Source organism: Nycticebus coucang, chromosome 15, assembly GCF_027406575.1.
Source record: "Nycticebus coucang isolate mNycCou1 chromosome 15, mNycCou1.pri, whole genome shotgun sequence".
NCBI classification, from domain to species: Eukaryota; Metazoa; Chordata; class Mammalia; order Primates; family Lorisidae; genus Nycticebus; species Nycticebus coucang.
Genome location: NC_069794.1, coordinates 35,665,385 through 35,692,841, shown reverse-complemented (window position 1 = coordinate 35,692,841; position 27,457 = coordinate 35,665,385).

Genomic DNA, 27,457 nt, shown 5'->3' with positions numbered 1-27,457 from the left:
AAAGAATTTTTTAGTACTTTCTGATGATGTCTGTAAGAACTCTTTTTTTCTTTTTAGAGACAGACTCTCACTTTGTCACCCTTGGTAGAGTACTGTGGCATCACAGCTCACAGCAACCTTCAGCTCTTGGGCTTAGGCGATTCTCTTGCCTTAGCCTCCCAAGTAAATAAGACTACAGGCACCCACCACAATGCCCAGCTATTTTTTTGTTGTTGCGGTTAGGCCAGGTCTGGGTTTGAACTAGCCACCCTCGGTATATGGGGCTGGCATCCTACTCACTGAGCCATAGGGGCCACCCAAGAACCTTTTGTTTAAAGCTCTCCCTTACTACGGGTGCAGGCTTTGCTTTCAGGATGCAAAAATATATGATGTTAGAAGTTTGAGAGCAGAGGTGCCCGAGGGTGTTAAGAAAGTCTCTCAAACATTCCACAGAGCTAACTCCAAATGAGATGCCTGCATTTCCCAGGATGTGACATTTCTGAAGAAATGATGTTGAAAATCCCATCGCTGGAGGCCCACACAGAAAAACTCAAGAATATATTTAAAAAACCAGTATTCAATGAGGCAGCTGTGTGTGCACAAATACATACTCATTATGCCTCCCCTTAAAATTATCATAAATGGCCAACATAAAAGTAGGAAATAGACAAGTATACAGAAATCTGAGATTAGGTATGACATACTTCCCCAAATCCCAGAGGTTCCAAAGAATGCTAGAAACCAAACTGGGAGATAAACCATAGATAAACCATAGACTAACCATGCAATGGGTATTTATAAATAAAGAAGAAAAAAGAACTAATTTTGCACGTACATACACACACCATACCACACATACACACACACGCACATATACATAAAGAAGTAAAAATAGTTACAAGAAATATAGAAAATTTTAACCTTAGCACAAATATCAGACTGTACATTGACATGATAGCATACCATTTTGCCTCTTAAATTAGTAAAATAATTATTAATTTTATAAGATTTAATGCACAAGAAGGTATATTAAGATGGACACAAACTGCTAGTGAAAATATCTAGAACATTTCTAAAGAATAATTGGGAAAATGATTTCTCGCACTACAAAGTGTTTGTATCCTTGACCCCATAATTACTTTTCCAGAATTCCATCTTAATGAAGTCTCTTCCCTACAGCCTCATGGTAGGAAAAGAATTCTGAAGAATATAAATATACACACAAAACCATATGATTAATTAAGTACATTTGTGGGTCATTCAAATATTAATCATTAAAATAACATTTCTTAAAAATACTAATGATACAAAAAATGCTTGTTATGTAATATTAATGAAATATACAGTATAAAAGTCAGATACATCATTAAGAAAAGTGCTGGGATAAGATGCAACAGTATCTTAACAATGGATATATCAGTGAAAAATAAAAAGTTTGTCTGAAAGACTGTGCCTTACTTTGGGGAAATAATTTTTAACCAGATTTGTTAAATTAACCAAATTCCCAATTTATAAATTACCTCCAGACAGTTTTGTGATCTATACCAAGAATTACTTATCCATAGCTTACAAAACTATTTCCTCTTTGCTTTTGTTAGATTTAGAATCTTTTATCAAATTATTCCTTTTAATCACATACATATTATGTTAATTGAGTCTTAGCTGAAGTCTTAGCCTATGCCCATCATAACATTTTGCATTCACATAAATTTTTTTTCTGTTTGCTTTGGTAATCACCTATACTGGATGTTTTAATATACAGATATATAGAACTAGACAGATTATTCTCTGTCATACCCATCTACAAATTATGAAAAAAATTTTCCTGCCATATTTTCTTCTTATTAAAAGGACTTGGACTTTTTGGTTCTCTGCAGTCTTGTATGAGAATTTCATCAGTTTTTCTTCCACCCATCAAATTCAGATTAACAGCAATAGATGGGGTCTCATTGTTCTTCCAAACTGCTTTTTATGGTTTTCACCAAGCACATACTGAACACTCACAGGAACTCATGTTTTCAATGCCATCCACATACCCTGCATTTACTTCTCATAGTTTTATTCTTTTCAAGTATCACCATCACCAACCAGAACAATTGAAATTGTCACTGATATCTCCCTGCTCCCCCACACCCAGCCTATCTTAGAATTTTCTTTCAGAATATTCAACATCTAGAGATGTATTGCAGATTTTGTTTCAATCTATGATGCATTCCCACTTGTTTCAGCAGCAATGAATATTCCTCGGTCAATATAAGAGATTTAACAAAATCTCATTTTTAAAGTTCAAGTGGAGGAACGCAGTCACTGCAGTCACACCACACAGAGCTGCCACCTAATGTCTTCGTTACAGCTGATGCCAAGTCACCACCAACCCCCAGGACCTTCTAGAGTTGATGAGATCTCTTGCACCTGCAGTTCCTGGGCCATCTGGCCTGAATCCTATGGTTAGTTAGTGGGGAATTTTTTCAGGATGTTCTAAGTCACCATTGATGAAAAAAAAAAATCCCCTCTCAGAAGTCCTCAAACTTTTAAACAGGGGGCCAGTTCACTGTCCCTCAGACTGTTGGAGGGCTGGACTATAGTTTAAAAAAAAAAAACTGAACAAATTCCTATGCACACTGCACATACCTTATTTTGAAGTAAAAAAACAAAATGGGAACAAGTACAATCACATTGCCTCATGTGGCCCGCGGGCCGCAGTTTGAGGACCCCTCTCAGGTTCAAGGGTAAAGAGTCTCCTGTTCTCATTCTTCTTGGAATCTTTGACTTCTCTCCTGCAACAGATTTACTCCCATACTCAGAATTCTATCCTGTAATAATTCCTTCCACCTAAAAATTCAATAATAAGAAGAGTCTTACTTAATAGATACAAGAATCTCTTGGATCTTGGAAAGATTTTTTTTTTTTTTAAATGAATGTAGGTATCTGGACCCATCCCTTGGACACTGTTTTCTTAAAATCTAAGTCTAATTCGGGAACAAGGAATCAGCATTTTTAGCAATCATTGCCGTTGGCTCCAATACACACATTGAGAAAGATCCCTCTTACCTTTCAAAGATACTGAATCCCAGAACATTCCTCAACCCCCTTCACCTTCACTTAGAAAGGTTCAGCATCTGAAATAGTGTGTTTCCAAGCTCTCATCCCAAGCTTGCCCCTGATTGCCTTGTTAAACCAATTTATTTCTAGTTCTACCTTTCCATCTGATGACTACTGATCATTAACTGAAAGAAGATTCAAATACTCTTATTTAGGGGACTTACACTCACCCTGTAAGAGCAGACTTCCTACAACCCATGGGTGTTCCTGCCTTAGAGTAGCAGGCAGCGTCACAACAGCCTTGTCTCTCCTTTTCTCATTGGTTTCCAGCGCTTCCCTCCCACGCACCTGTGTTACTGGCATCATTTATTGCATTCTTAATGGATAAGCAGCTTTCAATATTTACATTTCCACTGTAAATCATGTCGTACAACTAGTGGTCATTTCCAATTTCCTGAGTAAATTTAAATCAGGGCACCTCCATTTTATGTAACTTTCATACCTACTCATATAACGTATCCTGCTCAACTTCTCTTTCTCCTGCCCCTTTTTGCCTTTTTTGTACTTTTTCCTATTTATGTCCTTAATTATCAACCCTGCATAAACTTCTGAAGCATTTTCAAACTCTTTTTAAGTCAGCTCTACAGCTACACAAAACTTATAACCGTGTTTACAGTTAATGCCTGAAGAATAAGATGATGTCCCTTAATGTTTAGAACCTTTTCAATCACAACTCGGGTTTCTGTTATGTAACCAACGCAGAGTAGTAGAAAATATTATAATATTTTTCCCCTCTTCAGTCAAATGTCTCCCTTGCAACATAAAGTCTATACCCAATAAAGGTACATTCTATTTTTTATTTATGGGCAGTGTTTACATATTAGAAAATTTCACTTATACAATAGCCTTATTTTCTTTCTTATATCAAGTGACTGACAGTTTGCAAAGAAGAAATAGTTTACTGGTTAGGAAAAAAATGATAAGCAAGCTTAGCTCTTCAGAAGCACACATTTCTCACAAATATACATTAAATACAGTTGAACATTCTATTTAAAATATGCATACTATCAGCTCTCCAATATCATCTTTTAAGCAAATGTATACAGACATCTCTTGGGAGAAAAATGGCTTCTGTGATGAATTCTAAACCAAGTAACAAAAATATATTACACTTGCAAAGTGTATGACATTGCATTTCAGTATATCCCCCCTTGTACATATTATAAATACTGAGTGACTATAAATATGATGAATAGAAAACAAGTGCAAAAGGGTTTTCCCTTGCAAAACAGCTTAAATCATGGATTATCTCAGTATTTTTCAACTAACTCTTAATTCACAGGAACCATTTATGAAACTGCCTTGGAAGGACAAGTGAACAGTTGTCCTGTTGGATAGAGGTGAAAACACATTCCTGCAAGTCATTGGTCTGAATTCAAATCCCCCTTTACATCTGAAAGTAAATTACTTAATCTTCCTGTACCTCTGTTCCAGTATCTATCTGTACAATGAAAGCTAACAGAGTTTCTATCTCATAGGGTTGTGGTGAAGATTGCATGAGAAAATAAAAATTATTTTGTATATGTGTATTTTTGTATGTGTATTTGCATATCATATATGTCTATTTGTGTATTTTGTTTGTATGTACACATGAGAAAATAAATGTAATGAAGAAATGTAAAAAAGTCCTTATCTATAATTTAAACTCAGTAATTATTATTATTACTACTATTACACATGGTTTTGGGCTGCTGAAATTTCCCAAAGTGATTAAATTAGGGTGTATTATGATTGTAACTGGTTTCTTATGAAACAGATTTCCCAACTATTTTTTATAGTCAAAGTCTCAGATAAAAAGCAAATAAGATGATACCAGGGCACAGTATTTTTAAAAATAGATGCTGCTCTACAAGTATCAGGCATTATTATTATTATTAAGGATGATGGTGAGAATGAGGGGTCACACATTTTTCAAATCTTAATGTCATCCTGAGGCTTCCCATTTTCTCCAGTCTTTGGGAGTCACTCTTACTTTTTATACAATAACAGTAGTTTAAATCCTCATCCTTTGTTCCACAGTGTCCCCCACCCCCACCACAGACACTCTGGGAATATGTACATGTGACCCCATTATACTATCTGTATTGTTTCTTCTTAAGTATGTGTACAGCCTGACCTTAGACTTCCAAAATACAGCTAAGAGGAAGCTGTAGGCAAGTGGAAGATCACTGTCATGCAAGAAAATCTCCATTAGTTACTTCACAGGGACCACCTGTTCTCCTTAGCTTCTCAACTAGTACTCCTGAAACTCTTACCTGCCAACATATTATAGATGTTGGTCTCTTTCTTCCTAAGTGAAGTTTCTCTAGACTGTGGAGTACTGTCCCCCTCAATCTAAAACTTCCATTTAAGGCAAGTCTTCTTCCGGTCTACCCAAATGGTCGTCAAAGGTGGAACCACCAGAGAAAAACTATCAAAATAGTAAAGGGTATATTTCCAAAAGTTTGGAAAGCTTCACATGAAAGTCACAACCAATTTCTACTCACACTCTTTACTGTATTTTAAAGAGAAGATTATGTTCACATATCTTTCCAATCTTCTGATCATGAGAGAACAAATGCGGAAGAAAGAAAGAGAAAGAGAAAGAGAAAAAAACGGCCCATCTGTCAATGGCAGATGTCAATTTTCAGGGGGAATCTAGTCAAAAGCCATATTTAGTGCATATCCTTGATAAGTAAATACCCAATTTAATATACTAATCTGAAATATCTATATTTGAATTACTTCTCTGGTTCTGGGTTTCACAAGTACCATGGATTAGATATACGCTTTATTTTGGGTTGGTTAAAACTGCTCCCAAAACTTGTCCCTCTCGTGACAAGAGACTATTCATTCTAAGACTAAATACCCTCTTCAGTTCTGAAATTTAGAAACCATTTACAGCTTCTCAAATGGCATTTTTAAGATTCAATTATTTTAAAGTCTGGGCATACAAATGAATGTGGGTTCATAGTTAAGTAAATAAACAGAAAACAGAAAAAATTCTAAGAACTGTTAATTTGGTAAGCAATGCAGGAAGCATATACATACAACTCATGAGAGGCTTTTCAAAACACTTATGGATTCTAATTAAGTCTGAGATTATTGATCTGGGATTTGTAGCGAAGGAAAAGAAATGCCAAAGAGCTCTCTCTCTCTCTTTCTCATATCTCAAAGTATAACAAAGTCAAAGAATGAGTTAGAAATTGAATTTAAGATTCCTTGTTTGAAGTAGAACATGCTTGTTATTTTAACTCTTGGTGAAAAATAGCACCGTCTACTATTAGACAGCTCAGCCTTCTTATTAACTAAATATACAGAGAACATATTTAGAATTAGCTATGCAGTAACTTTGGAATGTAAAATTATCAAGACTATGAGAAAAAAAGAAATAATTCTGAAAACAAGTAATTATATCCAGATGTTATTTAAGTAATACTTCAAGGCACAAAAACTATAGTGCAAAAGATATTGGACACAGGATAACTCAGGGTCAGAAGTGAGTGTGCTCTGGCCCTATGAGAGTCTTACTTCCATCATGACTTAGAGTGTGCAGGGCTCTTTTCAAATGTGTCTTGGAATGAGATGATGTTCCATAAAGCATAAGCTAGCAAGGGAAGAGTCAGAAGGCCCAGAGTGACCCTCCTGAGACTGGTAGGGATTCAAATAAAAGTACCATCTTTAAAGCTTGGAATGAATGCTGGATATTAATTTTTCTATGACCAATTATTGATAATTAAAAAGTTCCATATGAAGTGTTGAACCACCCGTAACCTTTCTCCTTTTATTACACGATCAGAAGGAACAGCTTTAGTCCAAAAGGGTTAAGTACAGCTATAATTCGAACATTATCAGAAGTGTTTGAACTTCTGAAATCTTAATATTAATTGCAATCATCAAGGCAAACATTATCTAAAATTATGTAAGTATGATTTACTTTTCTTCTTGTATTGTGAAATAATTAAAATAGATTTATTGTGTTTTATCTCTTGGAACAATTCCCTTTCTCTGAAGAGGTATTTACCACTTACATATCATCAGATTTACAAGAAGTATACAACAAATGACATAATGTTGGGAATATTAAACAACTTAACAAGTCAATCCATGTGACTGTTTTAACCTTTTAAAAAAATAAATCATTAAACTGTAAATAAGAAACAGATCTTTATGATATTGATACTAAGCTATGCATTATTTACTCCAACATAATCTTTTATATCTTTGGGAAAATTCTGATGCTTTGGAGACCTTTTTCCTCACAGTAAATTTTTATCTTAGGTTATATTAGGATGTGCTCATAAACTTCACTTTACTGTTGCATAAATAATTAAATGAATTTTCTCTGATTATAAAAATAATTCTTTATTCTAATGCTCTTTTAAAAGTTTTGATTATGTGTCCATTCATGTAGGAGTAAACCAGGAACAATTTTCTTTTTTTAATTTTCAATCCATTGTGGTAAGACAGAGGAGACCATACTAAGAGGCTCCACGGTTTTCATAAAGACATATTATTTTGGTCTTCTATGAATATGGCCTTCTGGGAGTACAAATTTCACCATCAGTGGGGTATGAAAGGCCTCTGTGAATTGTATTTAAAAGCTGAAGGAACAGTTTACCTGTCTCTAGTCAGCTAGCACATCATTGCTCACAATAGACTCCCATCTCTCCTAGGAGAATGTTCTGGCTTGTGTTGATTGATTGCATTTTTAACTATGTTATAAGTAATGCTTTTTTATGGATGATAAGCAACAAATCCCTTCCATTATTTCTTTATTAATGTCATTCTTTCCCTGTGTAGCTGTTATTACTACTCCTCTCACCAGCATTACCTTTTGTAATTCCAAGGGTTAGACTTTTGTCATTTAATGAAATACACATTGGTTTCAATACACTGAGTTGTTTTTTTCTTCTTTTGTCCAGCTAAGTAGTTATTGTTAATTTTATTTTCTAGTTGATCATATGGGATTTTCTAAATATGTTTGTGCTTCTTGTCTGGATAGTACCTCATTTATAAGAATATATACGGCATTAACATGGTACTTCTGTGCTTACACACAGTCAATAATGTTTCTGAAGCTCTTTACCCTTCAAACAACACTCAGATTTATCTAAGACTCATATGCAGAAAATACTCAGGAAAATGTTAATAACAAAAATGAAATCAATGAAATAATATTTAGTACTGTGCATCTCCACATGCCTTACCTAGTCATGTAATTATATAAAATAAGTATCATTTCTATTATAAGTCAGGAAAAAGAATGCTTATTTTCACAGGTCTCATCTTCACCCCAAAGACCATACTCTTCTCACTGTATGTCATTCTAGGTACAAACACTGTCTATAAAAGTAAAAATCATATGTAAGATCTATCTGTCTTCTGAAGTATTATAATAGTATTTCTTTAGATACTTCATCACAGGGGAGAATGGTTTCAAGGTTGCTAATATTTAAGCAACAGTATAAAGAGGAAAAAAAGTGAAAGAATGTTCTAATTGGAATTTGCTATGGGCTAAATGTTTATGTGCCACCCCACACACCAAATTCATATTCTGAAATCCTAATATCCAAGTTTAGTTTTAGGAGGTGGGGCTTTCAGGAGGTGCTGAGGTCCCAGAGGCAGAACCTTCATGAATGGGATTAGTGTCCTCATAAAAAAAGATCCAAGAGAGACCCCTCATCCCTGCTACAGTGTGAGAACACAGAGAGAAGATCCCATCTATGAACCAGAAGTGAGTCCTCACCAATTGCTCAGTTTGCAGATACATTGATCTTGCATTTCTTAGCCTCAAGACCTTCAAATTAAGAACATTTCTGTTATTTGTAAGCTACACATTTTATAGTATTTTGTTACAGCAGCCCAAATGGGCTAAGACAGAAATTGTGCATATTTAAGGAATATAACTTGATACTTTTGCTTTATTTTTTGGAGTTCTGGTCACCATAAGATCTTCATGAGAACCTATTTCTCTATAAATGTTTCTGAAAACTAAGAATAATTCCTAAAATCATTATCTTGCAACTGACGAACGCTGGCAGAAATAAATAAACATGACAAAGGTAAAAGTGTATGTCTTAGCAGAGCTCTGGGAATGACTGAACACAGACTAAGAAGCAGTAGTCAAAGATGACCCCAGTGTTTCTGGATTCCATGAATGAGAGAATTTTCATGTCACTCACTTACAGAGAGAGCGCAGCTTAGAAATAGATTTTGGGTGAAAGTCACTAGGACATTTTTAGAACGTGTAGAGCTCAAAATTCCTGTAAGACATATAAGTGAGATTTCCAGGAACCAGCTGGATTTGTAAGTCTTGACTTCAGGACAAAATTTAAGGCTAAATATATAACATGCAAGTAGACATTGAAACAATGAATGTGGTTACAGTAACATCCTGAGTGTGAATGGTGAGCAGAACAAAGAGTAGATGAGACAGCCTTGGAGAATGTGAATATTTCAGTATTTCAGGAATGGGCAGAATATGATGAGCCCACAAGGAAACAAACAAGGGAATTCTAGAGAGACAGAGTTGAATCCAGGAGAAAGTCAAGTCACAGACGTTATGGAGGGGTTTCTCACTTAAAGGAGAGAATGGTAAACAATGACAATTAACATAAAGATTTTCTTTAAAGGTCTATTTTATAGGTCTTCGTTAATCTAGGAAAAACAGGACTAAATTTGTAGTGACGTTCCAACTCACTACATTAATTAATAGTTCAAACAATTATTTGAACTATGTAAATGTTCATTTCTTTTTAAACAAGCTTGATTTCCACAAGAAGTAGAGAAACTGGGTATAACTAAAATGAGATGTGATGTCAAGAGAGGGTGTTAAAACCTTTCAGAGACTTTGAGTTGTACAATTTTTTTTCAATAGTTCTCATTTTGCAAAGAGTGAAGAAATACAACTGTTGAATGAATCCAAAGTTACAATTTTATAAGGAATTTTGATAGAAGAGCAAGGGACAAAAGAGGCAGAGCAATAGTGACAGAGTAATCAAAATGACAAACTTCAGTATCTCGCTTAGAAAGAGAAGAAAGTGAACCATAAAGAAGCAGGCAGATTAAAAGTAAATGGAGTGGTCAAGGGCCTGCAGCTCTCCTGAGGTTAGAGACCAGGTATGTTAGTGTGTATGTTAACCAGACTTTTAAATGAGCTCAGTGCTGGCCATCATCTAACTAACAGAGCCCAGCCGACTGACAAAACCTTGAGAGATTATGACAAATTTTTGTTTTAAGTCATTTATTTTCAAGGTATTTTGCTATGCAAAAATATGTAATAATGGAGACAGCAGGGAATGAAAAACATGGACAGAAAGGTGACTTATCTTCCTATCATACCCAAACACAAAGAGAAAGGTAAGGCTGGAAGTTCATGGCTTCTTTGTTTAAGATGAGGTGAACTGATGAAGTAAAGAGTATAAAGATGAGATCAAGGGCTTGAAAAGAGTGGTATGGGTTTGGAATTGTACCATGGAGAATGAGAATAAGAATTAAAATGAAAATGGCAAAGGATCTCCGGGTTATGTGATCGGTTGATGTAAGCTGAAATCAATGTTTTCATAGAAGTGCCTCTATCTCAGGTGCTAATCCACTAGGTTGACTTCTGATCAACCCCATTTCCAAAAATGCTTCTTGATTTCTACTTCATTTACTCTCTCTAATGTAAGAACATGCACTCACCTTAAATTCTGCTCTAAATCAGAGCAACCTCAATGTCATCACATAAATTACAGGATATAAGGCCCACAGCATTCTTGCCTGTTCCAGAAGGTTGCCTTTAATTGTTTGGAGTAGGCATACCCTTTCCCTATGGTACATAAGCCTTGAGTCTGGAGGATAACAGTGCAGAGATCTGCCTGTCTTGTTGCTGCCCAAGACCACACTTCCACCTGTAAGTTCCCTAATACATCACCCTTTACCAACAAAGTAGATTTGCCTGCCACTCTCTTTGGTTTCTCATCTCCTTCTGCATATAGAGCCCTTTCACAAAGCATCCAGTTACATCAGTTACTGTAATCATCGTTGTCAAACTTATTCATGAGAAAGAAATCAGGATTCTGTTTATATCTATGAATATAATATATTAAATGTATATATTATATGGACAGAGAAATGTCTCAAAATGAAGCTAGCAGTTGAGATAGAGAGGAAGAATGTGAGGTGGGAGATAAAATCAAGGTCAGTGCATGACAAAATTGAGATAACAGGTGGTAGAGTCACATGATGTCAGACTCTAAGCAATGAAAGCATAAGACAGTCTTGAACTACATCTATTTTTTTTTTTTTAAAGAAAGGCCCCAGTAATGGGTTTATTCAGTTGAAGGAAAACTTTTTTAATGCTCTTGATACATAAATCAAATCAATTTCTGATAGTTTTTTGGTTATAGTTGGTTGATCGGGTTTTTTTTTTTTATAGTAATTGTGTGATTTTTCCATACCATAGAAAAAATGGACAGAGTGTATAAAGTTGTATTTCCATTATTAGAATTAGACAAGATAGATCTTAATGATTTTCCAAATATTTTCCCCTAAAATCTCCCATAGTCTGTTTTCACATTTTTTCAAAAATTACTTTATTCCAGAATTCTTTTTGAGCTCTACTAACCCAAAACAATCCGACATGAATATATACACATATTATTTTCAGGTTGAATTTGTTAGAGAAAAGTACTTATAACTATAGATTTACAATAAACCAACACTTAAATGCTGTTTAGATCTGTAATTAAGAGAAATGAGCTATTTGAATATTAGCAGGTACATTTGGCCTTAGAGTGGCACGCTCCTTAATTAGGAGGTAATTTTCACTAAAAATACAGATAAATTTTAGAAAATAACTGATTAAGAGAAGACTAATGTAATTATTATTATAGTTCTGTAGCTTATAAATTATTTTTTTGCCACTCTAATATCAGTATTATTGTTTAAATCACTATGGAATATTCCTTTCTGTTCTATATTTAAAACTTGAAATTAAGAAATGGTCTAAAATTGTTCATACCTTTTAATCTGAGAATATAAAATCAAAAATTATGGAGCTGGAGTGGAATTTAGAGTTAAATTCAACTCTTTATATACAAAAGATGAATTTGGAACACCAGAAGTTACGTGACTTGATTATAGACCTAGAGATGGTGCAATGGTTTTCCACCTAAGGAGAATCAGCTCTCCTACCCCTAATATGATACTTCTTCTAATATTTAGGTAGTTTATAATATGAAAAAAATGGTTTTATAAGCCTCAGTTATAAATGGTTATAACTGGGAACTCAATTTTCTCAAAGCAAATTTCAAGGAAATATTGTTTGAGTTGATTTCAACTTTGAAAAAATGCAAATTTTTCTTTAAAAATAGTCATTTCCAAAATTCAAGTACACTATTTTAACAATTATTCAGAGAATGTTACTCTTAGGAAAATATTAAAGACAAAATTTTACTACTTAATCATTTCTTTTGCCTTTTAAAGTAGACCTTGATAATTGAAAAGATTTGAAAATATAAGCTACAGTTAGGTTAATTTCCTTTTTCCTCAAAAATGCCATAATCCTTCAGTCATTTATAACTTTTCCTGGCAAAGCTACCCTGAAGCATTTATAATATAATCTTTTCCCGATTCCCAGCCAAGTTCCTCTGGAGTTGCTTTCCAGGAATTGCTAGAATTAGAGCCATATAATCTTTTTGTTACTTTCCTGTTTTTCTTCAGTAAATTCTGTCTCTTTTTAGTCTCTTACACTGTTGGATATGCTGGCTAACTTCTCAGTGGTACTTTTCAAAGAAAAAGAAAATCAGTTTAGTCCCCATGTGATAGGCCATCATAAAGCTTCATGAATAAAGCTGTATGGAAGTAATAAGCTTCTAACTTTTTATAAAGATTTTTAAACTATGTATTTTTAATAGTTTAATTGAGATATAATTGACATGCAACAAATTACTTATTTAAAGTATACAAGTTGATAAATTTGGACACTCAGGCACACTCATGGAAGCTACGAACACAGTCAAGATAATGAACGTATCATTGACTCCTATTTCATGCCTGCTTGTAACCCACTACTTTCCCCATATGAGTTGATGACTTGCAGACAGCTAATATCTGCTTTTTGTCATGATAGATTTGTTTGCAGTTTCTTGAATTTTATATAAATCATACAGTATTTATGTTTTATCTAGTTTCTTCCACACAACATAATTCTTTTGAGACTCATTCACATTGTAATATGTTTCAACAGTACATCTACATCAACGGAAAGAATGTGCCAGACTTTATCTGTTCACTTTCTGATGGGCATTTCGGTCCTTTCCAGTTTATGACTATCACAAATAAAACTATTATAAGCATTTATATGTGAATCTTTGAATGGATATATACTATATTTCACAGGTAAATGCCCAGGAGTAAAAGGGCTAAATCATGTGGTAAATGCCTGTTGAGATTAGGAAGAAACCTAAACCAGCGGTTCTCAACCTGTGGGTCACAACCCCTTTGGGGGATTGAACGACCCTTTCACAGGGGTCGCCTAAGACCATCCTGTATATCAGATATTTACATTACAATTCATAACAGTAGCAAAATTACAGTTATGAAGTAGCAATGAAAATAATTTTATGGTTGGGGGTCACCACAACATGAGGAATTGTGTTAAAGGGTCACGGCATTAGAAAGGTTGAGAACCACTGCTCCAAACTGTTTCACCACTCCACATTCCCACTAGCAACTATGAAAGTTCTATTTCATCGACATCCTTAGCAACACTCGGTAGGATCTGGTTTTTTGCCTTTTTTTTTTTTTTCCATTTTAGAAATGCTTAGAGGTACATATGTAGTGGTAGCTTACTGTGGTTTTAAATTGCATTTGACTGATCACTAAGGATGTTAAACAGCTTTTATCACTCTGCCTGGGGTAATTTGGGACCAGTAGCTTTGATTTCTATGCAAATGTCCTGGGGTTTGAAAGTCCGAGGTCTGTACACACAAATAGCTGGACTAAGAGAGATCCATAGAACTTACCTAGTAGCAAATGTCAGAATTACATAGATCTCCCCTTAATCAAGATGATAAAAGTGAACAAAAACTTTATACTGGAGGTGGAGGAAAAAGAAATGATGACCTAAAAGTTGAAAGTGTTCTTTAAAAATTACAGGCATATCTTAGTTCAATTACAGAAGAAGGCAACAAAACTAATATTATAATAAAGTGAATCATACACATTTTTTTTTTTCTTTTTTTGTAGAGACAGAGTCTCACTGTACCGCCCTCGGGTAGAGTGCCGTGGCGTCACACGGCTCACAGCAACCTCTAACTCTTGGGCTTCCGCGATTCTCTTGCCTCAGCCTCCCAAGCAGCTGGGACTACAGGCGCCCGCCACAACGCCCGGCTATTTTTCTGTTGCAGTTTGGCCGGGGCAGGGTCCGAGCCCGCCACCCTCGGCATATGGGGCCGGTGCCCTACTCACTGAGCCACAGGCGCCGCCCATTTTTTGATTTCCTGGTGCAAATGAAAGTTATCTTTACACTATTCTGTAGCCTATTAAGTATGCAATGGTACAAAAACAATGTATATACACCTTCATTTAAAATATTTTATTGTTAACAATCATCTGGGCCTCTAGTGAGTCATAATCTTTTTGCTGGTGAAGGGTCTTGCCTTGATGTTGATAGTTCTGACTGATTAAGGTGGTGGCTGCCAAAAGGTAAGGTCACTACAGCAATTTCTTTTTTTTTTTTTTTTTTATTGTTGGGGATTCATTGAGGGTACAATAAGCCAGGTTACACTGATTGCAATTGTTAGGTAAAGTCCCTCTTGCAATCATGTCTTGCCCCCATAAAGTGTGACACACACCAAGGCCCCACCCCCCTCCCTCCATCCCTATTTATGCTTATCCATACTTGTGATGCTTTACTAAGAATAATGTCTTCCACTTCCATCCAGGTTAATACGAAGGATGTAAAGTCTCCATTTTTTTTAATGGCTGAATAGTATTCCATGGTATACATATACCACAGCTTGTTAATCCATTCCTGGGTTGGTGGGCATTTAGGCTGTTTCCACATTTTGGCGATTGTAAATTGAGCTGCAATAAACAGTCTAGTACAAGTGTCCTTACGATAAAAGGATTTTTTTCCTTCTGGGTAGATGCCCAGTAATGGGATTGCAGGATCAAATGGGAGGTCTAGCTTGAGTGCTTTGAGGTTTCTCCATACTTCGTTCCAGAAAGGTTGTAGTAGTTTGCAGTCCTACATCAATGAAGTTTGCTGCATCAATTGATTCTTTTTCTATGAAATATTTCTCTGTAGCATGCGATGCTGTTTGATAGCATTTTTCACAAAACAACTTCTTTCAAAATTGAAGTCAGTCCCCTCCAATCTATCAGCTATTTTGTCAACTAAGTTTATGTACTATTCTATATTTTTTGTTGTAATTTTAACAATATTCATGGTATCTTCATCAGGAGTAGATTTCCTCTGACTCTGTCTCAAGAAAGCACTTCTTTGCTCATCCATAACACCTAATTCCTTGTCTTCTCAAGTTTGGTCATGAGATTGACAGAATTCAGTTGCATATTTAGGTATTACTTTTAATTCTAGGTCCTTCCTTGCTATTTCCACCAATCAATATTTACTACCTCCACTGGAGTCTTGAACCCTTTGAAGTCAATCAACTTCTCCCAAACTCCTGTTAGTGTTGATATTTTGACCTTCTCCCATGAACCATAAATGTTCTTAGTGGCATTTAGAATGGTGAATTCCTTCCAGAAGGTTTATAATTTACTTTGCCCAGATCCATCAGAGGAATCACTTTCTTTTTTTTTTTTTTTAGACAGAGTTTTAGTCCATTGCCTTGGGTACAGTGTTGTGGCATCATAACTCACAGCAACCTTGGACTCTTGGGCTCAAGCAATCCTCTTGCCTCAGTTTATATTGTAATTTTTTTAGTAGATATGAAGTCTTACTCTTGCTCAGGCTGGTCTCAAACTCATGAGCTTAAAAACCGACCCATCTCATCCTCCCAGAGTGCTAGGATAACAGGTGCAAGCTACCATGCCCAAACTGAAAATGTATTTCTTAAATTATAAGACTTGGAAGTTAAAATGACTCCTTGCTCTATGGACTTCAGAATGGATATTGTGTTATCAGGCATGAAAAGAACATTAATCTTCTTGTACATCTGTATGAGAGCTCTTGGGTTACTAGGTACATTATCACTGAGCAGTAATTTTTAGTAAGGAATCTTTTTTTTTCTGAACAGTAGATCCCAACACTGGGCTTAAAATATTCAGTAAACCATACTGTAAACTGATGTGCTATCATCCAGTCTTTGTTATTCCATTTATAGAGCACAAAGTAGATTTGGGATACTTCTGATGGGCCCTGGGATTTTCATAATGATAAATTAATACTCACTGCAACTGAAGGTCATCAACTGTGTTAATCCCTAATAAGAAAGTCAGCCTGTGCTTTGAATATTTGAAGTCAGGCATGAACTTCTCTTTAGGTATGAGTCTTAGATGGCATCCTCTTCCAATAGAAAACTGTTTAATCTATATTGAAAATCTGTTGTTAAGTGTAGCCAACTTTTATCAATGATCTTAGTGAGATTGTCTGGATAACTTACTACAGTTTCTATATCAGTACTTTCTGACCCACCTTGCACTTTTATGTGATAAAGATGGCTTGTCTCCTTAAACCTCAGAAACCTATCTTTGCTAGCTTCCACATTTTTCTGCAGCATTTTACCTCTCTCAACCTTCATAGAATTGAAAAGAGTAAGGGCTCTTCTCTGGATGATGCTTTGGCTTAAGGAAATGCTATGGCTGTTTTGTTCTTCTATCCAGGCCACTAAAACTTTCCCATGTCGGCAATAAGGCTGTTTGACATTCTTATCCTTTGTACATTCACTGGGGTAGCACTTTTAATTTACCTGCGGAACTTTGCCTTTGCATTCACATCTTGGCTAATGTTTGATACAAGAGGCCTAGCTTTCAGCCTATCTTGGCTTTCAAAATCTCTTTCTCATTAGTGTAATCATTTTTCGTTTTTGATTTAAAGTGAGGATTGTGAGGCTCTTTCTTTTACTTGAAAACTTAGAAGCCATTGCAGGTTATTAATTGGCCTAATTTCAATATTATTATGTCTCAGAGACTAGGGATGCCAGAGAGGAGAAAGGATAGAGGAATGGCTCATTGTGGAGCTGTCAGAACACACATAACATTTTTTTCTTTCTTTTTTTTTTATTGTTAAATCATAGCTGTGTACATTAGTGCAATCGCCTGTACCCATTCTAAGATGCACCATAGATGTGGCCCCACCCATTACCCTCCCTGCACCAAACCCTCCCCCCTCCCTTCCCCTTCCTTGGCCCTTTCCCCATAGTCTTTTGCTATAGTTGGGTTATAGTCTTCATGTGAAAGCTATAATTTAGCTTCATAGTAGGGCTGAGAACATTGGATACTTTTTCTTCCATTCCCGAGATACTTTGCTAAGAAGAATACGTTCTAGCTCCATCCGTGTAAACATGAAAGAGGTAAAGTCTCCATCTTTCTTTAAGGCTGCATAGTATTCCATGGTATACATGTACCACAATTTGCTAGTCCATTCGTGGATCGATGGGCACTTGGGCTTCTTCCATGACTTAGCAATTATCGATTGGGCTGCAATAAACATTCTGGTACAGATGTCTTTGTAATATTGTGACTTTTGGTCTTCTGGGTATAAACCTAGTAAAGGAATTATAGGATCGAATGGCAGGTCTATTTTTAGGTCTCTAAGTGTTCTCCAAACATACCTTCCAGAAGGAACGTATTAGTGTGCATTCCCACCAGCAGTGTAGAAGTGTGCCCTTTTCTCCACATCCACGCCAACATTTCTGGTTTTGGGATTTTGTTATGTGGGCTACTCTTACTGGGGTTAGGTGATATCTCAGAGTAGTTTTGATTTGCATTTCTCTGATGATTAAGGATGATGAGCTTTTTTTCATGTCTTTGTAGATCTTGCATCGGTCTTCTTTAGAGAAGTTTCTCTTCAAGTCCCTTGCCCACCTGAGATGGGGTCACGTGTTCTTTTCTTGTTAATATGTTTGAGTTCTCTGTGGATTCTGGTTATTAGACCTTTATTGGAGGTATAACCTGCAAATATTTTCTCCCATTCTGAGGGCTGTCTGCTTGCTTTACTCAATATGTTCTTGGCTGTGCAGAAGCTTTTTAGTTTGACCAGGTCCCAGTAGTGTATTTTTGATACTGCTTCAATTGCCTGGAGAGTCCTCCTCATAAAATATTCACGCAGGCCGATTCCTTCAAGAGTTTTCCCTGCACTGTCTTCAAGTATTTTTATAGTTTCATGTCTTAAGTTTAAATCTTTTATCCAGTGAGAGTCTATCTTAGTTAATGGTGAGAGGTGTGGGTCCAGTTTCAATCTTTCACAGGTTGCCAGCCAGTTTACCCAGCACCATTTGTTAAATAGGGAATCTTTTCCCCACTGAATGTTTTTAATTGGCTTGTCAAAGATCAAATAACAGTAAGTAGCTGGATCCATCTCTTGGTTCTCTATTCTGTTCCAGACATCTACTTCTCTGCTTTTGTGCCAGTACCATGCTGTTTTGATCACTATGGATTTACAGTACAGTCTCAGGTCTGGTAGCGTGATTCCTCCTGCTTTGTTTTTATTGCTGAGTAATGTTTTGGCTATTCGAGGTTTTTTCTGATTCCATATAAAATGAAGTATTATTTTTTCAAGATCTTTAAAGTATGACAATGGAGCTTTAATAGGAATTGCATTAAAATTATATATTGCTTTGGGCAGTATGGACATTTTAACAATGTTGATTCTTCCCAGCCATGAGCATGGTATGTTTTTCCATCTGTTAACATCTTCAGCTATTTCTTTTCTTAGAGTTTCATAGTTCTCTTTGTAGAGATCTTTCACGTCCTTTGTCAGGTATACTCCCAAATATTTCATCTTCTTTGGCACTACTATGAAAGGAATAGAGTCCTTGATTATTTGTTTGGCTTGGTTATTGTTGGTATATATAAAGGCTACAGATATATGGGTGTTGATTTTGTAGCCTGAGACATTGCTATATTCCTTGATCACTTCTAAAAGTTTTGTAGTAGAATCCCTAGTGTTTTCCAGATATACGATCATATCATCTGCGAAGAGTGAAAGTTTGATCTCTTCTGACCCTATGTGGATACTCTTGATCGCCTTTTCTTCCCTAATTGCAATGGCTAAAATTTCCATTACAATGTTAAAGAGCAATGGAGACAATGGGCAACCTTGCCTGGTTCCTGATCTAAGTGGAAATGATTTCAATTTAACTCCATTCGATACGATATTGGCTGTGGGTTTGCTGTAGATGGCTTCTATTAGTTTAAGAAATGTCCCTTCTATACCAATTTTCTTAAGTGTTCTGATCCTGAAGGGATGCTGGATATTATCAAAAGCTTTTTCTGCATCAATTGAAAGAATAATATGGTCTTTATTTTTAAGTTTGTTTATGTGTTGAATTACATTTATAGATTTACATATATTGAACCAGCCTTGAAACCCTGGGATAAATCCGACTTGGTCATGGTGTATAATTTTTTTGATGTGTTGTTGGATTCTGTTTGTTAGGATCTTATTGAGTATTTTAGCATCTATATTCATTAGTGATATTGGTCTATAATTTTCTTTTCTTGTTGGGTCTTTCCCTGGTTTGGGTATCAAGGTGATGTTTGCTTCATAGAATGTGCTAGGTAATATTCCTTCTTTTTCTATATTTTGGAAGAGGTTTAGTAGTATAGGTACTAGTTCTTCTTTAAATGTTTGGTAGAATTCTGACATAAAGCCATCTGGTCCTAGGCTTTTCTTTTCAGGGAGATTTTGTATATTTGAAGCTATTTCAGAACTTGATATAGGCCTGTTCAACATTTCCACTTCATTCTGGCTAAGTCTTGGTAGATGGCGTGCTTCCAGGTATTGGTCACTTTCTTTCAGAATTTCATATTTGTGAGAGTAGAGTTTTTTGAATTTCGGAGGAGTCTGTTGTTATTTCATCATTACCATTTCTGATTGATGAAATTAGAGATTTTACTCTTTTTTTTCCTGGTTAGGTTGGCCAAAGGTTTATCTATTTTATTGATCTGTTAAAAAAACCAGCTTTTGGATTTATTGATCTGTTGTATAATTCTTTTGTTTTCAATTTCATTTAATTCTGCTCTGATTTTGGTTATTTCTTTTCTTCTGCTGCGTTTGGGGTTTAAGTGTTCTTCTTTCTCCAGTTGCTTGAGATGTTCCATCAAGTTATTGACTTTCTCTCTTTCTTTTTCTTGAGGAAGGCTTGCAGTGCTATAAATGTCCCTCTTAGGACTGCCTTTGCAGTATCCCAGAAGTTCTGGTAATTCGTGTCTTGATTGTTGTTTTGTTCCAAAAATATGGTGATTTCCTTCTTAATCTCATCTATTACCCATGTATCCTTCAGCATAAGGTTGTTTAGCTTCCATGTTTTTGTATGAGTATGCAGGTTCCTGTTGTTATTTAGTTCAACTTTTATTCCATGATGGTCTGAGAAGATGCAAGGAATAATTTCTATTTTTTTAAATTTGCTGAGGTTAGATTTGTGGCCTAGGATGTGGTCAATTTTGGAGTATGTTCCGTGGGCTGATGATAAGAATGGGTATTCAGTTTTGTTGGGATGACATGTTCTGTAGATGTCTGTTAAGTCCAGATGTTGAATGGTTGAGTTTAAATCTAAAATTTCTTTGCTTAGCTTCTTTTTGGAGGCTCTATCCAGGACTACTAAAGGGGTGTTAAAATCTCCAACTACTATCGAAGTGGAGGAAATCGAGTTGCTCATGTCTGTTAGAGTTTCTCTTATAAATTGAGGTGCGTTGTGGTTGGGTGCATAAATATTAATAATTGAGATCTCATCATATTGAGTATTACCTTTAACAAATATGAAGTGTCCATCCTTATCCTTAATTATTTTGGTTGGTTTAAAGCCTATTGCATCTGCGAACAGAATTGCAATGCCTGCTTTTTTCTGCTTTCCATTTGCCTGGAGTATAGATGACCATCCCTTCACCTTGAGTCTATATCTGTCTTTTAATGTAAGATGCGATTCTTGGATGTAGCAGATATCTGGCTTGAGTTTTTGTATCCAGTCCGCCAACCTATGCCTCTTTAGAGGACAATTTAAACCATTCACATTAATTGAGAGTATTGATAAGCCTTTTGAGGGACTGGTGGACATTTTTAATCCTTTTGCAACTGTGGAAGTTGGAATTTGATCAGAAATTTTTTTGGGTGGGTTTACTTTTGTGGTGGAGAATTACTCTGGTCTTTATGGAGGATAGGTCTAAGAATGTCCTGGAGAGCTGGTTTAGTTGTGGCAAATTTCTTCAACATGTGAATGTCGTCGAAGTATTTAATTTCTCCATCATAAATCAAGCTCAGTTTAGCTGCGTACAGGATCCTGGGTTGAAAGTTATTTTGTTTTAGGAGATTAAAAGTCGATGACCATCCTCTTCTAGCTTGAAAGGTTTCAGCAGAGAGATCTGAAGTTATTCTGATATTCTTCCCCTTGTAGGTAATGGTTTTCTTTCATCTGGCAGCTTTCAGAATTTTCTTCTTCATCTTAACTTTAGTGAAATTGATTATGATGTGTCTGGGGGATGTCTTATTTGGTTGAGTCGTGCTGGAGTTCTGAAACTGTCTGCTGTCTGAATTTTGGAATCTCTTGGCATGTCTGGAAAGTTCTCTTTCATAATCTCGTGGAGAAGAGATTCTGTGCCTTGTGAAGCCACTTTGTCACTTTCAGGGATCCCTATAAGACGAATATTGGTTTTCTTCAAATTATCCGAGCTCTCTGAGAGAGTGGTCTGTTTTTGCTCTCCATTTCTCTTCTTCTTTGAGGGTTTGGGAGCGTTCGAAAGCTTTGTCTTCAGTGTCAGAAATCCTTTCTTCTGCTTGCTCCATTCTGTTACTGAGGGATTCTACTGTGTTTCTCAGATCTTTGAGGGATGCAACTTCTTGTCTCAATGTGTCGAAATCTTTGGTCATTTGGTCTTTGAATCCGTTGAATTCTTGAGATAACTTTTGGAATTCTAATTCGATCTTATTTGCTATCCAGATCCTGAATTCAATTTCTGAGATCTCAGCTATTTGTTTGTGCAGGGGGTCTTGTGCTGTTTCTGCCCCATTGATCCTTGGGGGAGTTGATCTACTCTGATTATTCATATTGCCAGAGTTTTTCTGTTGATTTCGCCTCATGATTGTTTTTCACCGTTGCCTCTGGCTGTCCTCAGAGTTGGGGAGGTATCTCTCCAAGATTAGACCCCAGGGGGATCACTCTATTGTTGCTGGATCTTTGTAGGGAGTAACCCTGTGTAGTTCCTCTGGGGCTGCTCTAGCTAGGGAGTTCTGGTTGTGGAAGCAGCTCCAGTTTGTGACACACCTGGATCCAGCAACAGGGCTGGGGGTGGTGTGCACGGTTCTGGGAGTGCCAGGCGCCCAGTGACTTTGGCACAGAGAGCCCAAGGCTCCAGCAGTCTCTGGCCAGGAGAAGAGCTCTGTGCAGAGGCAGGGAGGGCTCCAAAGGGCACGCAGCTACCAGAGTCCCCGTCCAGATGAACGGGCTAGCGTGGAAGCTGGGAGGACACAGGAGGGAGGATACAGGGTTGCATGGCTCCCACAGTTCCTGGTCAGGGAATGTGGACGCCTGGTGGGTGCGGGTCACCGGTCGGGGGTCACTCTACAGGTCTTATGGAGGTCTGGGTGGCGCCAAGCCCAGGAGTTTGAGGTTGCTATGAGCTGTGATGTCATGGCACTCTACCCAGGGCAACAGCCCAAGGCTCCAATGTGCCAAAACCATCTCACTCTGACCCTAAATATTAAGGCTGCAAGGCAGCTCAGTCCCCGCCTTCAGGCTGCTCAGTCAGTAGGTTACTTTGAACCACCCAATCCTTGCTCTGAGACCCTGAGGGCAGAGCTTGCTGGGGCAGTTCTTTCACAATGGCTTCCTGCACCCAGCTCAGTGGCTCAGTCTGGGGTCCCATACAATGCCCAAAGTTCTCCACACTCCTGCTCAAGCTCTCCCCAAGGCAGTTCAACTGAGTGCCAAGTCCAAGAACCGTGAAACAGTTCACAGGTAAGGCCTTTCCGTTTTCAGTCTCACTGTTGCTTGTACTTACAGTTGCCAGCGTGATTAGGTCGATCGAACACACGCAACCACTTGCCAGTTTTCCACTGTTTTTGTCCTCCTTTTGGGGTCCAGAAGTCCCTTACTGGCTCCCTGTATCCTCAAAGGGATGATTATAGGCAGGTCCCACCGGCCAGAGATGCCTGGAGTCTTGTCTCCCCAGGCTCGCTGTTCCCAGTTGCAGGGAAGCTGTTACTCGGCCGCCATCTTTAATCTCTGCTCAGAACACACATAACATTTATCAAATAAGTTTTCCTTCTTATTGAGACTTGGTTTGTGACACCCCCAAACAATTGCAATAGTAGCAGAGATCATGATCACAGATCACCGTAAAAACACAATAATAACAAAAAAGTTGGAAATATTGAATACCAAAACATGACAGTGACCCATATGGAGTACATGCTCTTGGGAAAATGATGGACTTGGGAATACGGGGTTGTCACAGCTTCCAGTTTGTAAATAACACGGTATCTGTATAGTCAATAAAGTAAAGCGTAATCAAACAAGGTGTGCCTGTATTTACTATAAAAAACAGAAGAACTTTTTTTCAGAAAACTGTTTAATCTTCAGTTACATATAAAATGAGATGATCAGAACAGAAAATTACAAAAGTGACTAGACTGAGATTAAAGAGCAACTGTATAAACTGATAATAGATGTGACATCTTTTAGTGTTTGAGGAGAAATGTTTATGATGCTAGATTTTTATGCCAGCCAAATTGGTTTTTACTTGTGAAAGCAACAAAAAACATATTCACAGATATACGAGAGATACAAAAGTTGGTAAATCACACACTCTTTTTGAAAAACACAAAAACATGCCTCACTAAGCTAAGGAATCAATTCATTTTTTCATCTGCTTATCATTTAATAAATATTAATTGACTAGTCATCATATACCAGGTAATGTGTTCAGGGTCCTGAGAAACTATGGAAAAAGTATCACTTCTTTTTATTGATTCAAAAATAACAAAATGACTCATAAAGTAAAAGCAAAAATAATGAATGTTGGCCCGTAAAATACATCATTAATTATGAATTCTTGAAATGTTAAATAATGCTTCTCTTTTAAAGGAGAAGAATTTGGTTGCTGGTAAAATGTTTTATAGTTAACTTTTATTTGGTGAAGTCACTGCCAGCCCTGACTAATAGTGTATTATGGTTAATAGAAACTTTATGGTAATTTACTAGTTATACTAAATGGGAGTAACCAACTAATAAATGAGTAAATAAGTAAATAAAATGGTTTCATTGTAAAGTCATCTGTCATTTTCATGTTAAGATCCATGTTAAGAAGAGACTTCAAGATTGTAGAGTTCCTTAGAGCTCTTAATAGAGGCATGTGCTTTCTTTCTACTGTAGATATGAACAATGCTTGTTGCTACAATCCTAAATAATGGATAGTTTATTCTACATAGGTGTTTAATTCCAGTGATAATTTACTTGTCATAATCTGTCCTTCAGTTGATTAGGCAAGGAGTGGGAGAAGAAAATATTTGATTTCTCTATCCTCTGCCCTGCTGTCCCTGGGTTAAAAACTCTCTTGATGAGGAACTGAAGCCCTGTATGTGTCCTGTAAGAATATCAGTAGCTAGAAAAAGGGTGAGGACTCTGGGGCTTACCAAACAGTCAGGACTGGAAAGAAGGGTCTGTGGCCGTCAGCTAGTGAGTTAATTGGCCCCAGAACAAGTCTGAAGAATGGGAGAGTCCCTGTCAGAACCCCCACCCCCCACTCCCTGAAAATGGAGTGTGTAGTGTCATCCAATCTATCCCATGTTATTTTGAGCATTTACTTCTTATAATAAAAGGTTTTTATTAGAAGCACAAGGATGGGGGAAGGGGGATGAAACAAGACTCCTCAGAAAAACAACATAAATTTCTCCACTATTATTTCTGCATTCCTTGTTGACGCACATGTCTCTCCCATAATAAATAATTTACTGTAATAAAAAATTTACCACACTAAAACCATCATTAAGGTCACTGAAAGAATAAATCATCATGTTTTACAGAGTATGCCTAGCTAGCCAACTTTACTGCTGGGGTTTTTATTTGCTGGGCAATGGGATATGCAAAGGCAATGAGAGGAAGCAGGAATTTCTGAATAAAAATTAAAACATTACTACAGCAAGCCACGAGGATTGAACTTGACCCTTGGGAAACAAATCGAAGAGTCTCATAAAAGTTGTGCTTCAAGCCACATCAGAGTTAATTTAATGGACAAAATCTGCAGTGAGATCGTGATGATGTGTGTACTCACGACTCTCAGAGGAAAGAACAGGACATAATGCCAGCTTGTGAGCATACTTCACAAATAATATGGACACTCTCAAGTCATTTTGCATCCTCAAAAACTCCGAGATAATTCTGTTTAGCCCCGTGTCTCTCACATAAAACCTATTACTTATATAATGTATCTAGTCTGGATAACCTTTCAATAACTAGAATTTAGGTAACAATTTAAATACCAAAATCTAATTCAATTATCTAATTGTCAACATAAAATTTTAGATACAATCTGAATTGCTTTGTGAAACCTGTCCCCCTTTTGAGTGCATTGCTTAACTGTTAAACGATATTTTGTATTTTTTAAATACGTTGAGCATAATACCACTGCAAAATGGTATACCCCGCAATTACAGAAAAAGTATATAATTCCTAAACTTTATTTATGTTATTCATATTCAGAATACATGTAAAAGGAGAACACTATTTGAACTTGAATGATAAGTTGGTAAAAATGTCTTCTTGATCATAACCTTCAACTGTTATTTCCAGGAGACTACCTCACTCCAGCTTCACTTATCACTCTTGATTTTATAGCTACACTTTCCAAAAATTTGTTGATTTGCTTAATCAGCAAACATTTATTATGCTCCTGATATGTATTTAAAGCACTGTGCTAGCCTTGGTTGGAGATATGGGATGGCTACATCACCCTTTATTCTTGCTATTCGTGGTAAAGTAGACAACGGTATCTGTATGTGTGACTCTAAAACAAAGTGGAAAGTAAATATCACTGAAGGTGATGATAGAAGCTAAGAAACATAGGGTATTGGCAAAGTTTCTCATGATGACACCAAAGTCACTGAGACTGCTACTAGAAATTAGATGAAAAGAATATAGAGTCAGTTGCTAAAATCTTAGGGAAAGACAGCAATGGACAATGTCCCCATATTCACTTGCTTTCACCACTTTCCTTTTTTACATTGAAGTCATGTTTTCATTCTCATTATGAAGAAATACATATGTCTATTTTTGGTATACAGCTTTTGAGATTTCTTTAGAATGACCCAGGGAGATAGGAGGAATGAACAAAGACTGTATTCAAATGTACACTGGAGTTAAAGTGGCTTGAAGAAATAAACTTAGACCTCATGATTTGATGCCAAAGTATCTCAGAAAGGTCAAACTCAGTGCTCAGGGAGGCATTGATGAGAGTTACTCTCCTGCGAATCAAAGAACAGTGCATAAAACCTTCTAGCCTGAGAGGAGCAGGCAGATATCATCCATCCCTGAGCATTTGAGCCTCGGACAGCAGTGAGGCTGAGAATAAGGGGGACCACTTCCTGGGAAAGGAGACTTGCAAGGACAAGGAAGGGGAGACAGATCCCCCAGACATTGAACAGAAGCAGGAAAATGTAGACACATGGGGTTGAGTAATAGGATGAGACTTAGGATGGAGGACCAAGGCGAAATCCCACAACCCCAAATTAAGCCCATACATGGATAAATGTAAAAGCTGCAAGATGTTCAAGAAAGGAAACAGGATAGGCAGGGTAAAGGCAGGTGTTACGGGACCTACAGTTCATATAACTTCAAGGTCCTCTTTAAGCAAAAGAATACAAAATTAGGAATACAAAATGTTAGGACTCCTCCTAACTTTTTCTTTTTTTCTTTTCTTTCTTTCTTTCTTTTTTTTTTTTTTGCAAGTAGGGTTCTGTAACTCAACTCCATTATCTTTATAGTAAATTCACTTCTGAGGGGCCAGTGAGGGGAAGGGAAATGGGCAAGGGTTTTTGAATGAGATAATGTGAAAACCCTGCTGCTCCCTGGAAGCATCTACCCATTTCTCTCAGAAGTGTGGAAGCTAAAATCCTTGCATAGTCCCTGCTCCATCTGAATGCCCTGGGGAACTAAGTGGGCCTTGCCATCTATCTGTGATCACAGATGCTAAGCGTGGGGATGGGAAAGGACGAGATTATGAAAGGTGAAGA